This window comes from Drosophila erecta, unplaced genomic scaffold (genome assembly GCF_003286155.1).
Source record: "Drosophila erecta strain 14021-0224.00,06,07 unplaced genomic scaffold, DereRS2 tig00000055-arrow-pilon, whole genome shotgun sequence".
In the NCBI taxonomy this organism is placed as follows: Eukaryota; Metazoa; Arthropoda; class Insecta; order Diptera; family Drosophilidae; genus Drosophila; species Drosophila erecta.
Window position 1 is genome coordinate 16,033,243 of NW_020825200.1, and position 16,484 is coordinate 16,049,726.

Consider the following 16,484-nt stretch of genomic DNA (forward strand, 5'->3'; position numbering starts at 1 on the left):
TCGTTGCCTGCCCACCCAAAGGATCCCTTCTCAGCAAGACAGCGCATTTTGAAATGTTTCACATCCTTGTCCGTGAGACAATTGGATATTTAAATACAAGCGACACTTTTAATGGCTGGCATCGGGTGTCGATTGGACCGCTGCCACTCGTATTTGCGGCATAGCTATTCCGGACACGTATGCCGCCGCCTCATGTCGCCCTGATAAATTCAATATCGAAAAGAAATAACTTAATTTTGGCACTATGCGAAGGGGATTGGTTTAAAAGCGCCCCTCCCTTGCAAAGGGGCGGCATGGATCTTGGTGGAGCTGAAGGAGCTGAAGGAGCTGCAGGAAGGCCATCAGGAGCATTAGGCAGCGGCTTTGGAGAGCAGCGTAATGCGGCTAAGTCCGCAGTGGACTTTATGATGTTGCATAAAGTGTGTGGGGCATAAAAACGTCTCATTTGGGACTCATTTAATCCGCCAAATTGTTTGCACACAATCGCCCTCGCCACACCCACCGCCGAGCATCCTTTCTGCCACAAAAGGTAAACGATTCGGGGCGCAACAATGGCGGGTTTGAATTCATTCGAAAATCGCTTTACGTCCGCCCGGCGGTTTAGCATGTTTTTCAGCGCACACCTGTGCATTCCCTCGGAATCGCGAGCTGGGTGGTGCTGGTGGTGCACAGTGGTGGTGCTGTTCCGGTGGGTCTGGTGGGTCTGGGAGGCGCCACTGTCAGCCGTGACTTGCACTCGCCGCGTTCATTTAAAATCGAAAATACACAACGCAATGAAATGCAGCCGAAAAGCAAAGGTGTCGGCAGATAAACGGCAGATACTACAACGAACTTTATATATTCTAAAGATATTCAAAATATATATAATACCATTATATATAATATACTGTGACAACTGTTGCTGTATCACTTACCATCTAAAGAGTAGTGATGCGGATATTAAGCCACACATTTAAATTGAATTGCCTATTACCTTAAGCCGAAGCTTCGAATAAATTGGTGTTCCCTGCATCCCAATTAACCAACTAACCCTTGACAGGGTATGCCAGTGCAATGTGATTGCGATGGCTGAAAAAGCCGGTTGACAATGGATTGCGGGCTGGTTGGAATGGACCACGCTGGCTGGGATTCTGGTGGATGGTGTGGGATTCTGGGAGATGTGCACTTGTTAGCCGCAAGGTGTTTGCAACCTCATCATCGGCAACCCACTTTCCCACTTTCCCATGCCCATTTCATCCGGCTGAAGCTTCGCGGTTGTCGAAAGGCAAACAAATAAACAAACAAGTCGTCAGCCAGGGTTCAACAAAAGCAAAGTGCTCAAAGTAATTCAAAATACAGTCAAACGGGGAAGGAGTTGGATAATCTCTCTGTGTCCTGCAGTAGTGTTCCCCATGTTTGATTATTTAGCGTTTAAAAAGCGTTTAGTCCTCGCTGTACGCATCTACGTAAGTATCTTTCTGATTCACTGCTCTGCAGATGTTGAAATACATACAATTTTTCCTTGCAACTTTTCTCGACAATGATTTTCCCGTTCACTGTGGGGTAGAATTGCGTAGTGAGAGCGATCATGGCTCATAATTACGCTTGTAAAAACAAATTAAACTTCAGTATTATACTCCATTTTGGCTCTAATAAACTTGGTTGTCTGCTGGCTGATTTCGGGACTTAAAATGGCTTTACCAAAGGCAAGGGAGGCTCCTTTTTTTGGCAACTTGAAACAATGCTGTAAGCAAAGCCTTTTTCAAGCCAAAAGTAGCTATGCTATAGGTATTAGAAGGCAACAAAATATGCTTTTTATTTGTACACTTTTTTAATTTCCATCAAGAAAAACTAATATAATTTTAATAGAGGCAAACAGTGGTTGCACGTAGTGACGAAGCGCACTACTGTCACTGTTTAAGTAGTTACGAGATTGCTTTGCCTTACTAGTTTAGCTTAGAAGGATAAGCTAGATGGCTGCTAAATGTTTAGCAACTCTAAGGGTTTTAGCCATTTCCGAGGTCTTCGATGGGCAGCACTGCACGGCATTCCGGCCTTCAAGAAAGACGTTAAGAAACTTCGGGCTCGCTTTTAACTCAGTTAGGTCGCTTGCGACTTATGCAAAACTTTTCAATTGCCTCTTATTACAGTTGTTATTGCTGTTGCCGCGCGCTTTTCACTGTTGCGCGGACTCGAGTGAAATGCAAATTTATTCAAAATGGGGGAAAATGGAAAAGTTAGCCGTGTCTGCAAACTGCGAGTGGAAGGGCTACGGCCATAATTAAATATCATATTTTCGCATTTATATTTGCATTTCGGCGAGCCATTTCATTTCATTTCTCTCTTAATTTGTTTTGCCCCAGAATTCCCTTAAGGTTTGGCGAACTGAAGAACACCCAGGATTGGAAAAAACTGAAGCAATTGACATATGGAAAATGCCATTTCCCCATTAGCTGCACGCGATTTTCCAATAAAATTCCAATGGGAAAATCAAATTCCGGGCCAAAAGAGTTGGCTGACCAGCGGCGGCGGCTGAAATCAGTTACAACTATGGCCAGTTATCTCAGCGGGTCATCTCCACGAAAGGACAATTATCGGCGGACATGCTAATCTGTGCGTGGCCAAAGGACTCTGGCGAAACAAAAAAATGGGTAAAGCAGAATACCTCAATATTTGTTGACGGAACGTGATTTGGCGCATTTTCAGTCGCCGCCGTGAAATGGAGCCACCAACAACATGCGACCGCGCCCATCATGAGCACATCCAAGGGCGCAGGCCACACCCACCAAGGCCCACACTTCCACTTGGAGGTGCACCAAGGAAAACTGGGCACAAAGGATTAGATTCCTGGATTGTTTCATATTCATATGGATATCATATTCAAAACGTATCCCAATTGAATAAAATGAATACTATTTTTCAAAGAAGGGCTTAGGATAAATTAGAGAAATATTTAAAGATGTTTTAATATAAAAGAGGAGCAGCATTACTTCAAAGCTACTACTCTCCAATGAAAAACTAAGACATACTATTGAATTAACGCTTGTAGAAGTAAAACTGTCCGTGCTCAGGGCTCATAATTGTTTTCACTGTATTCGGAGGCACCTCCCGCGGTGCGTTTTCCAGAAATATGCAATACGCTGTGTCCAGGCTGAGCAAACAGGCGCTTAACCAGAACCCTTCTGGAGCCACCACATGGAGGAATCACGAAGCGTATCCGCTGAACACGCAAGTTGAAGGGTTAATTAATTTAATGCGCTAACCCGATCCGCGGAAACGGGGCTCTTCTAACTAGACTATACTGAAATATATGTGCGGAAGGAAACTGAAAAGCTATTTGAAACCACTCAAGGAAGAGCCACCATCTCATCCGGAACTTATCGAAACTCCGCCTCCGAAGACGTGGAAGGCCACACCCTTAGCTTTCCCAGGAAGTTCACGTCTTTGATGTAAACTTTGAAGAAAGGAGGGAGGGGCAGTCCTGGCCCCAAGCTATACCTTTTCAATTTTCCGCATCGGAAATGACTTTACCTTCTGGGTGCGCCGTAATGGAGTCTGTGGCGAATCTTGATTAGCTTCAGCTAGAAAGAATGAAATGATTCTCGCCCCATGCGAATCGTGCGACCCATGCGACCAATTAAAGTCGTTTCCCTGCTAATTATAAACTTATTTTCAATTAATCATGCCGTCAGTACTTTGGGGGCGGGCGCAGGCAGAAGGGGGCGGGGCAGCCGCGATGTCAACGCCAATTGATGGCTGACTCCGACTCCGATATTGGTCCTTGAATAATTCAGCAGGACATCGCCGCTGCCGTTGATTCCAATTGATGGCGAAGTGCCGAGCGTCTTGTTACCAGCTCCTTCGTGTCTGGCGCCCACTAAATTATTCCACAAAAAAGGAGCATCGATGGCCCCGCTTGGGGACACCATCCTGATCATCATCAACAGCCTATCCACCTGCCATTAACCACGCTTAACCTGACAGCATCCTTATGCGACTGCGGCCCAGCACGGCGATAAACATTAAGTTGTCAATAAAGGTAATTCATTATGTCGCACTCGAATACCCGGGGGAGCAACTCTGCGGCTTCGCCTTCGGAGGCACACGTATCCTGGGCATCCATCCAGCCATACAGCCTCCTTTGGAGGCTTTGACAGTCGCTCTCGCTCCGTGGTTAAATATTCCCTTGTATAGGCAATAAAAACGCTTATTGCGCAATGTTTGCCCGCAGCCAAACGCGTTGAGGTCGCCGTTGCAAGCACTCAAATGGAGCTTTTATTGGCAGCCGTATGATGTGGCAGCTGAAGAAATGCCATACTACTCGCGGGCTAAGAGGGGCTACCAATTTCTAGCTGCCAAGTTTAAATGCTTTCAAACAAATATAGTTTATAACACCTCAAAGAGTTATGTATGTTGTGAACGTGGAAAGTTCAGCTTCTTCGGTTTGGCGAATTTCCCTGAGAGACAGTTTATTAAATGACTAATTTTAATGATATATATTCATTAGGAATAATAATGAAATCGATACAGCTCATACTGCCATTTCCAGAGGCTTGCACTTCCAACCACTGGAAACCACTTGGTACTTGCCACTCGGTACCTTATGGCTGGATGCTGGCGCTCGGCACTCGCGTGACACGTCAGATCAATTTTCCGAAATATATTTCCTTCGAAATTTATTTGCCTGTCATTAGAGTTTTTGCGGAACGTGCTTTGGTCGCATTTGCAAGTGCTCCGCTGGGGACGACTATGTGCGACATGGAACGCCAGCGACCAGCGCTTGGAACGGGGGATGGACTTTGGAGCAGGAGCAGGAGCAGGAGCCGGAGTGGAAAACCAATATCGGTGGAAACAGTCGCAGGACTAGCTGACTTCTCGATTGGAGGTCGGTTGGCGGGCGGAGAGACTGCGAGGGGACACTTTTGTATCTCTCGGATACACGTAACCCGGCAAGCACACAGGTACAGATACAGATGCAGACACAGATACACACGTGTGCGCTTTATGAAAATTGCATTTCAATTGACAAACACGGGCGAGTGGAGCATAAAATATGGCAATTTACCTCCATCGTGCTCAACTCCTTCGTGCTTTATGCCTCCACGGCATATTACGTTGATGAAATTGTTTTCGTTTCGACAATTTTCGTGCGGCTGAGTGGCAGGATAGCTGGGGAAGGGGCAACGTCTGTCCAGGATATTTATTATTTTATTAGCGACGTGTGTTGCGCCGCTGGCGGGTCGTCCACTCTGGGTGTGGCGCAATTTTTACGGATAAACCCCTTTCGCAGTTGGCCAAAGCCCCGTGCCTAGTTGGTTATGATAATTAAGTAATGGCTTCGTGGCGTCGGCACATGGTCAAACATCGGGACATCCGTAAGTGTTGACCACTCGAGCGTTACATTTATGCAAACGGGATTCGGGATAGCTTGACGGGTCTACCTTTGTATATCACACAAGTTTCCCCTCGTTCGTCGTTCATAATGGGGTCAAACAAGCGTTTGTTGCTTTTAAATCACACCTTTGAAGCTTAACTATTCGGTAAACACTATCAATCAAATTATACTATAGCATTATCCAAAAATCCTAAGAGTTTCTGAATAAATGAATATAATATTTGTATTGTACAAGTGCCCATCACTTACAGGAAATCAAGATTGTTGATCGTATTTTCACGGTATCCGTTCAACTGAAGTCGCCTTGGGTGCATTTCAAGCAATTCATTGGGCAATTAGTAGCCTTCTCGATGGCCACAAAACGATTTGTTAAACGATTTTTATTTATGAATTTATGTACACATGCCACCTCAACAACCACCAGCTAGCCACCAATCGATGATAAAAGACTTGCCCCGATAAAAGCCGAAAGCCGCAGAAGTTTGGCATTCACAGTCAGGTGATGATGATGATGGCAATAGTAATAGTAATGGTGATTGTGATTGTGATTGTGATTGCCCAGTATACTCGCCATATACGAGGCATGGACTCTGGTCGGGAATATGGTATATGGCTGCATATGCCGTATGGCTGTAATCGCAGGCGTTATCAGTTATCACTATAGCTTAGCACCTTTCGTAAGTTCGTAAGCTGGTCAACTGCTTTTTATCACCATATCTGGACAGCAGAGTGAAAACTCGGGCAATGAATGGCAGCGACGGGGGGCAAAGGTCAAGCGCGGCACGGAGCACAAAAGAACTTAGTGCTTCCTAATTGCGCACTAAATTAACTGAAAGCAACAGCAAAGCAACACAAGAGCCAAAAAGAAACAGCTGCAAGAATAAATAATAATGAATGGAAGGCGAGCTGGACTCGAATCGGATCGGATCGGATCGTAAAGCCGTCAGCGCACATTGAACACATTGAACATGAAATGCACCGCCAATCAAAAAGGCGCACATAAAATTACCCACTGAATTGCCGAAAAGAAATGAGCTCCCAACTCTTGCGCCCACCCTCGCCCCAATAAATGCCCCTAATCTACGTACTCTTTAAATTTCAAATTCAACTCTGCTGGCACCGCCTCTTGTGTCAAAACTGCGGCTGCTGATTTTCCGCGGGTTCCGACTCGAGATCCGAAACAATTCAATTCGTCTCGCAGTTATTATAATTGTACAAATACTGAATTAAGTGCCGCCGCTGGACTACAACACGTTGCATATTTTTTGGAGAATCTCCTCAAAGGCACTTCAATCTACAACTCTAAACGCCGCTCAAACAAGTATTTTTGGGATAATAGAATGGTATAGTATATAATTCTCCAGGTCGAGCTTCGAAGATACGAAATTATAGGTATCTTTGATGTAATCGATCATATGTACCAATATATTTTAGCACTTGGCTTAAGTGAACCAAAGGTACTAACCACTTTGACCCGGGACATTTTGGAGATGGGGCTAATGGTTCCACCGCCCCCTTGGCCAGCCCCGAAAATGTGGCTCAAAATCGACGGCCGCAATGTCATTGAGAAAGCATTTTCGTCAGCGACTCAGCGCGATCAATTTAAATTAAGCCGAAGATTTGGTTTTAATTAAAAATCTTCAAATACGCTTAATGACAATTAATTGGTCAACATCGGGCCAGTCATCGCCGTCGAAGTCGAAGTCGAAGTCGGAATCGTCGCCCTCACATCAGTCTCGATGGATTTGAAGGGCAAGAATCTGGAGGGATGGTTGGATGGTGGGATGGAGGATCTCCGGCCAGATGGCCAGATGGGCAGAAGTCACGCAACCTTCATAAAGCCACCGGAATCGGGGCTTTTCCTCTTTGAAGTTACAGCTGCTGTTGCGTGTTGCGAATGGAGATTTCTTCGCCGATTTTCGTTCAATTGAAACAAATCGAAACTGAGCGAATTCAAAGGGCGCCACCCTGGAAGAATTCTTCTTTCTGGTTTGATCTTCCGTAGAAAGGGCTTTCGTGTTCCCTTCAGCTGCACAACTAGCTCTTCTTCTTCTGTCGCCCTCCATTTGGCCACTCCCCCAGTTAGCATTACTAACCTCGTTAGGTTGATAGATGACCTCGCAACCTGTTATTATACCAACTTCCAAACCCACTTACTCGAATGGAGTGTGTGGGTTTTAATTAAGCCAAGAAAGGTGACTCTAATGACTAGTTATGCACTCTGCGGCCCAATTGGGGAAATGCACATGCTAATCTGTGAACTTTACACCCGCCAATGGGCTAGGTGCCATCACCCACTTCCAGCTCCCCCACCTCGTAAAGGACTTGGGATAGCTGACCGGCTGACAGTCCCCGAAGACAACACAACTGATGGACTGCTGATGACATAATATGCAAATAGAGTGCCACAAACCACAAGCAACAACGGCACATAAAATACATACTTGCACCCCTGCAATCGGGGTGGTGCTCCTCCAGGTCTGACCTGTGAATAGTTTTTAGCTTGATTTCTTCGGGGAATTCCATTTCCAGTGCTTTGGTCGAGCTGACAGGACGAAGGAGTTGCTGTGCTTACAGCCGTGCTAGAGATGGCAAAGCAGTTCTATAAACGCCACGGAGGTATCTTCTTTTTAAACAAGAACCAAAAGGCTTCAATTGAAGCTATGGGCGTGTCTGTAGGCGGTTCAGACTAGTTCGAGGCAAAACAATAATCATCTTTTGCTCTAAAAAGACAGACAGTTTTAATGCTATAACTACAGAAAGCTATAATAGCTCAGGATAATATATTAGTATAGTATAGAATGCAGTACAGAATAGTATTCTTTAGGTCGAGCTTCGAAGATAAGAAATTACAGGTATCTTTAATGGTCGATTACTACCAACATATTTTAGCAGTTGGCTTAATAAAATAACTGCAGAAAACTATAATAGCTCTGTATTTAAACTAAACTATCCTGTCTCCATCAGTTTGAAGTTTCGAATTTATGGTTTGCCATCCCTAACGATTCCATATTTACAGGCAAAGGGTCATACAGTTGGTATGTCGCCTTCGCGTTCCCGTGGCCTCCGTAATTTGCTTAATTACTTTAGCTTGTAAATAGAGCCGGAGGATAACGCCTGCTGCTAGAGGTACAATCAACAGGAAGGTGCGGACTAATCGCACCGCTGGATAAACGAGCTGCACGACTAGTGGTGTTATTAGGTGAGAGTTTTGCATAAGCGTAGCGTTTTGGCTGTAATTAAAATAATTACCCCTTCCGATTAACCCAGTTTCGAGGTTGGTTGCTCAATTTTCTGCATTTCGCTGCTCTGCCAGTCTGCTCCGTTTCCGTTTCCATTTCCATATCCATTAGCCGGGCATTGTGGGCGCCCGGAGCTGTTGCTATTATGTTGTCACATGTGAACTGAGCCATGAGCGAAGCGATTACGGAAGGGGTGATTCCGGGGGACTCTGGATTCCGGAAGGGGTAACCGGAAACAGGAGGATACAGTGGCAATACACAGTGGCGGATAAGGACATCACGCCTTGCGGCGCTGATTGTTCCTTTTGTTGCCTTGTTGCCTTGTTCCTCCCGTGGTTCCTGATGTTCTTGTCGTAGGCTGCCGATTCGGGACTTACCCTTTGATCCCGATACCGCCGGAGAGTCAACCCCCCGTCGACATTTGCGAAGCGACATTATCCCATAATTATAGGGCCACCGTATGCTGGACGGGAACTGGGAGTGGGACTGGGACACGTGCGCCTTCTGTTGTGTTCACTTGAGCCAATATTTATGCAACAATTTAACCGCAAAATTTATTAATGCTCTTGCCAAATTGTTTAAAAGCTTTGTTCGCCCGGAAAATTTCCGCTGAACCCTTTTTCGGCCCGCAATGTCTTTCTTTTATGTTGTGGGCAATTTTAGGATTATCAGATTTATGTTTTGCCTTAAACGGTTTCAACGATTCTTTTGGCAAAATTGGGTTGTAACTTGAATCTCAAACAGTTGCTGGTATTTATTGTCTAGAATTACGTATTTGTATTGCAAACGTTACTCAATATCTTACATTAATATTGGAAATATTGGGGAAAAAACATCTTACATTAGAGTTTCGGTTATCATGCGACTGAATCCATTTCCATGAACTGAAATCGCAATAGCACTTTCGACTTCTGCTCCCAATTGCTCGTCTGTCTCCTTTTCAGTTCCATAAAAAGCAAATAAAACAGTTAAGAACAATTAAGTTTTGAAATCATGCAAAAGTTCGAAAATGTCAAACTCCGAAGCGTGAGAAACATTTTTGCACTGATGTTGAATCAAAACCTCCGAGAAGGATGGCGATATATTTTACAATTAACGAATGTCACTCAGCTTGGCGAATTGTGGGAGACAAAAAATGCAATGCACTGAAAGAAAACTTGGTTGAAAACATGGTAGCACTTTCTAATTCAATTAGAATAAATATAATAAAACAATTCGACATCTTGTTCATATTTCGGCCTATAGCTGGGATTAGTAGTTGTGCGACTTCTGAAAATACCTATGATATTTCTTGTAGTGGAGGGTGTCAAGCTCAAATCGTTTCAGTCATGCAATTTTTTCCCTCAATCATACCCAGCCCGGCTCCATCTCCATCTCCAGTCCAATTCGAGTCGATCCGGTCCGGTCTGGCCTGGCATTGGTGTCCGGAACGTCATGTATCCGTTGCCGTTGGCGAGCCGTTCCTATGGCTCTATCAGTATCTGTATCTGTATCTGTATCTGGATCTGTAGTCGCATCGCAGTCATGTCACCCTTTTCATTACGTTCCATTAAGAGTGTTGGGGGATTAATTGAATTTAATTGATTTGCCAAAGCAGACTAAATTGGCCACACTGTCTAGATTCCGGGGGCAGCACCGCAGCAGCGCAACAGATACTCGGCCCAGACAATTATCCATGAGATACAAACGTATCCGAGTGTGTGCACATTACACCCGGAGCGAAGGAGACATCGGCATTGGCTGCATCTCTGTATTGGTTGGTTGGCTGCTTGGCTGCTTTGCTGGCTAAATTAATGAGCACATGAATTCGGATTCCCACTTTGGACGCTACAATAGCATCAGCCGTTGATCATCTAACAGTGGCTGCAAATAGTACACTCCCTCCTCCATGGCCTATGCACATATGACATCATCGCCAGCTTGGCTTTTGTGCGGGTGCCCCACTCCTCAATCCCTCACTCCCTCAATCCCTCAGTCCGTCTTCCTATTTGTTGTTGTTGTGGTTGGCTTAATTACACAACGAGCTCACAGTTTGAGGTTCAGATACTTTAGTAGAGCTCCCTGCGGAGGCGTGGGATCCAAGCAAATGGAGTTGGAGCTGGAGCTGGAGCTGGAGCTGATTGGCTTTTCAAGTAACCGCGTTGACACTTTTGACAATGGCACTTGTTAATTATCTGGCTTGGCCAATTAATGCATGCAATCAACTTTCCAACTCTAAATATAGATCCTAATAATCGAAGGGGTGTTTGCTCCAATTTTATTTGCATGGGGTATTCAGGTCCTCACTCGAATTAGAACTTCCAGAGAATGCTAGCATCTAGGTATGAAATTCTATATATATTTTTCTATATTTAAGCTAAAAATTTAACGCAAATGGAAATCATTTGATTTGAAGTCGCTTTTAATAAAAATAGGCTACTCTTTGATTAATATATGCAGTGTGGGGTAAATATATGAAACCTAAACATGATCTCTGTATATCCATCCGTGTGAACGCCGAGATTTGATGTTAGTAGATATTGAAAGCTAAAAGATATGACTATAAACTCATATCCATTCGTGTAAAAGAGATCTCGAGAAATGAAGACAAAATATAAGTTGATAGTGAAAGCTAAAAGGTATGAATTTTCATATTTCGAATGGCACTCGCAATGGATTGGGAGTTCTTATCCCGCAAAAAGGTATTTAATGTTTAGCTAAAATCACAATTTAATTATTTAAGAGCTCGGCGGACAGAAAGAGAGCCTGAAAACGACAAAAATAGAGTGCACATGGTACATACACCGCTATGTATTTTTTTGGCTGGCTAAAACAAATAAAGCCGTATGAGTGCAAATATTTTTGTTCGATTTGTATTTGTTTTACCTTGATTTGCACGCCGAGGTCCCAAACGGTTGGCTCCGCCCAGAACATGGCTCTGGAATGTGTGTTATCAGCCGGAGCACTGCCACCTACTTTTTTAATGCTTTTCGGCATACGTCTGTGCTCCTTCAGCACACACGAGTCGGCGGTGCTGCGACCCACCACCCACCACACCCTCCGGGGGGCCGGGGTCGGGGCCACCAATTGGGGGTTCTCCGAGGGGCGGCTCCTCCCACTCGAGAGGGGGCCACTCGGCAATCCAATCACCGTCGACTCGCCACTGCGCATGGTGGAAAAGGGGAGGGGCGGCTGGGTGACTGCGATTGCGCCTCTGTTTTCAGTGATAACAAATCTTTATCGAGGCAATGGTTGCTTATCTGGACACGAATCGAAAATCAATCGATTCAATCGAGTTTCGTTTGTTTGGTAATTAGCTTTTGGACAATGTTTCGCTACCCCTTCCCCGCTGCCCCTCTTTGTTTTCGGTGTGTATTTGCATTAAATATCTCTGCCTTTGTTGGTCTTGTGTGGCTAGAAAAAACACAAACTTGTTGAAAAAACGTTTAGTGTTAACGGAAACTAGGACAGTTGTTTTTACGAAAAAATACAATTAAATGTCCAAAGGGAAAGTGATCAACTTTTGCTGCTGTGTTTTTTAAATGCCACGCTGCTATGAATATTTAATGTACTGCATGAGTAAGAGCTGAATATTTAAGAAAACACATCTCACAGATGCACATGCTGATCTGGCCAGTCAGAACCAAATCCCCAAAACAATCGAATTTGTACAATCTGTGGCTTGATCACTATGACTTTTATTTTTTATTTTTGCCAAAAACTGAATCGAAATATTTACTGGTAAGTTTTAAATTGAATGCAATCACCTCTGTTGCTACGGATACACAAAGTTGGAAGTGATTACTGACCAAGTTGCCATGGATCTCTGACAGAGTGGCTTGCGTTGCAGCAGTAAAACTTACGGATACATGTATCTAAAAAGAATTATCTCTAGCCAAGCCAAAGGTAGTCCCGGCAAACAGACATGTGTCATAAACATAATTACAACTTATCAATAACAGCGAGCACTAACCCGGTAGACTCCGTGTCGCCACAGAACTCATTCCACCATTGCCTTTATCGGAGCGACTTATTTGCTTTCTGCTGGCTTGGCTCTGCGTCGTATGAGCCGCGTTTACAAGTTGTAAATTAAACAAATAACGATCAACAAAGGTGCACACTGAAAGTACAGCCAAGTGGGAAATTGAAGTAATCTGTGCGATCATATTATGTCAGCTCGTTCTGATCTTATCAATTTAGTGGTTCGCCGAATCTCTTTCACTTCGCAGCCAAATCGTAGCCAAATCTTAGCCAGGGAAGGATTGAAATCTTGACAACTAATCGCTCCATAAGAACATCACTGATCGCATGAGCTGTCAGTAATTACAATGAAAAGAGCTGTTTGGCCAAATCGAGGTGCCATAAATAATTGTAAACAATTCAATCCTCCTTCACCGATCAGTGCGTGGTAGTACTAGTTAACCGATATGCTGCAATGGTTCGGATGGTCGGGGGTGCTATAAAACCGGAGTTTTATTTCAATCTGCCGCCTCCAGGTTAAATATATGGGCCTATCAACGGAAAAGCGCAATCGATCTGTGACCCACCATCGGACTGCTCTCCCCCGATTAGATAAGGGCACCACCTCCCCCAAGACCCTTGCTCCCCTCGAAGGGCCAGAGGCTCCAAGCCACCAGTAACTATCAAATCATTTGGCCAAGCGCGTCCTGTTTATGCATCCCCGATCCAGAGGCAGCCACGGCAATATCCGAGCCCAGTGGAGCCCACACGAGCAGCCAACAACCATCGATCTATAAAGAGGCACTAAATCAACAATAGCACCGCCGCAGCACTGAGTGGAGTAAGAGCTATAAATAAATTATTTATAGCTTCGGTGGTGGAATATTGCCACCACACAGAGGTAATAGATGGATCGCTTGCCGGTACGGTATCGTTTTGGGCCCGGTACGTTTGCTATACGGCTGCATAAAGCGGACGGAGGTGGAGAAGGTGCGGCTATATGGGATTCCAATTGCACTACGCTAGGATTCCCTCGCGATTGTACACCGTGAATTATCGTTATTGCTTTTCGATTTCTGCATAAACAAATTCTTAATCCCATAAATGTACCAATACAATACAATTCAAACGAACTTGAAAGAGGCCATTGATTTTTCGTCAACGGCGCTATAATTCCCAACTGGTTCTAGACATGCGACTGATTTCAACATTTACTAGCAGTAAGTATGTAAAACAATCACATTAATACACATACCACTTCGAATTTACCACTTCGTTTTTGTCTGTGTACAGAATAGAGCAAACCGATGAAAATGACTCTGATAACCGATTGTGTGCGTTGATAAGTGATAGCCATGTTATTATTAAGGGCTATTAAAATTCTGATTGAAAATTCATGTCAAAAATATATTTTATTATCCATTATAAAACTTCATTTCGGTTCTTGATTACAACCGGGCAATATAGAATCCAATCGAATTGTAACGATTCGAATTGTTCGAAAACGATAGCTTACACTTCTACGGTGATATAGCAATGCGAGTGCATAGATAGCGTTTTCAAATAAAAGACGGTTTAGTTATCACACTACTATATACTACGATGTCTAGCCTTAAAAACTACTTTCTTTAATTATACCCGTTACTCGTAGAGAATATGGTATACTAGAATCGTTGGAAAGTATGTCCGACTACAGCATTCAATCCTTTTTTTTTTAATTTGTTTGTAGTTTTTTGATGTTGTGATTCAAACAAGTTAAGAAATGTCCTAAAGTGAAGTTCCAAACTCCAAAACTCAACCTATCTTAATCGGATTTTGATACCTCTAAATATTTCTGGCGCAATTCCCTAAAAATCTGCATTCAAATTTAGAAATTATTTTTTTTTCTAATTTTCGGATGTGTGTTGTTGTAGAAATTCAAAAAAAAGTTAAAAAATGTGTGCAATTGTTAAGGCTTTTTTCATTTTTATATTATTTCCCCAATTTTATCTATATTCCAGAAAATGTTGAAATATCTCATTTGCACTTCCACTAGCTGAGTAACGGGTATCTGATAGTCGGGGAACTCAACTATAGCATTCTATCTTGTTTCTTATGGGAAATGCATTTTTCAAATGATTCGCTTATTTGTAAAAGTGTGTTTATAGTGAAATATATATTAATAATTGTCTTCCCAATGGGCTATGGCGTATTCATAAGATTCCTATAGTTGAAACTGGTTTTTAGATGGAGAAGAATCCCCTGCATTCAGTGGCTGACACTCCCTTCATTCTTCATATTTCTCGACCAGCGAATTCCGTCGGATTTTAATGGACGCACGTCAATCTCCTCTGCACATCAGTCAGATTTTTAGATAGCTCTCTAATTGGAACTAGAGCAGAAAGGGAATGGGAGCGGTACGAAGCCGATGGGAATCGGAGCGGAGAAAACCCCACTTGTTCACACTCCATCCTCGACGGACTAAATTTGGTGTGTAATTCTTTAAATCGTTACCATGTGTTGGAGGACCGATGCCAAAACCAAGTGACACCAATAATCCGAAGCTGGGATCTGGGACGCCCAGAAAGATATTCAAATCTGTGGCGAAGACTGGAGGGAAAAACGGGAGCTCATAACACTTATTTATGCGACCGATGAAATGGGAACATTAGCTCTTTGTGTTTTGTAAATATTTGTCATAATTTCGAGGGGCGTCCAACGACATGTGCGCTTCCAGCAGACGATTTTTTTAAATTTTCAGGGCATTTAAAGATAACCCACCACCATTGAGCATTCGTTTTCAGAGTTGTGCTTTTAATGTCGCAATTAAATGCATGACTTTTTAAAAATTAGATGCCTGTCAAAATTGTCTAATTTATGGTTCACAGAAAGCTTTGCTCCAAAGATGTCCCCCAAATTAAGAAGTTATTGGGAAAGCAGCTTCTGCTTTTTTTCCGAATTTCTCCTTGAAATCTCAGACTGAAAGTATTTCAATTTTTTGTTATAATGTGGGGAAACTATTTCCAAATGCATTTGTCGTAAAACTTTAAGCCAAGCCCTACATTTTTTGCTCTTGATCCAACTTTACTAGATTTGGATCATACAGAGAATGTAATGAACGATATCCATGAAATAATTGAAGTCTTGCAACTGTGGGGTTTCAGGCAGATTCATTTCACAACAAATTTAAGGTTTTCCTTAAAATAACAAAGTATTCCTTCTAAATATTCTATTTTCTACCTAATTTGTTTAGCAGTGCAAGTGGGAGAAGACTTGTTCTTTGACATTTAATAAACTGCATTAGGCGAACATGGATTTCATTTAATAAAGCCAATCACTGGATTACATTTCTCCGAAGAGAAGATGGTTGTATAATTAGAAATGTATGGTTTTCTAATTTAATAATTTTCCAAAGATCATCTAGATCCAAATTAAATGTATCTTCAATAGTGCCCGAAGGAACTATCTTCTTTGCTGTTACTTCTAGTCACGTATGTGCTATACAGTTAATGGTATTAAAAGCAAATTTACCGAAATAGATAATGGAATTACACACTTGAGCCATGACTAAATGGCAAGCAATGAAAGGTGAAAACCCTTTGCCTGAGAAAAATCAAACAGCAATGCGAAGTGGCAACCGACTTCAGCCCCCAGGAAATCACTTAGCCACCGTTCGCCGGAGCAGAAAGCATTTGAAGTTAATGGCGCAAAAACCAATCGCGAGTGCCAAGTCAGAGCTGCCAAAGGCAATGGCGATTGGGGGATAGTCAAGTGCGAGGAATGCGGCATTAGTGTTGGTGCTTGCCGAGGTGCCAGGAACCACTTGAAATTAAATGGCGCGGCGCACTTCAAACGCCGGAGACAACAGCGATTACCAAATCGATGGCGGTACGAGCTGATCTACAAAACAAAAGATACAAAATCGCAGAAATGCCAGAGAGCCCGCCCCC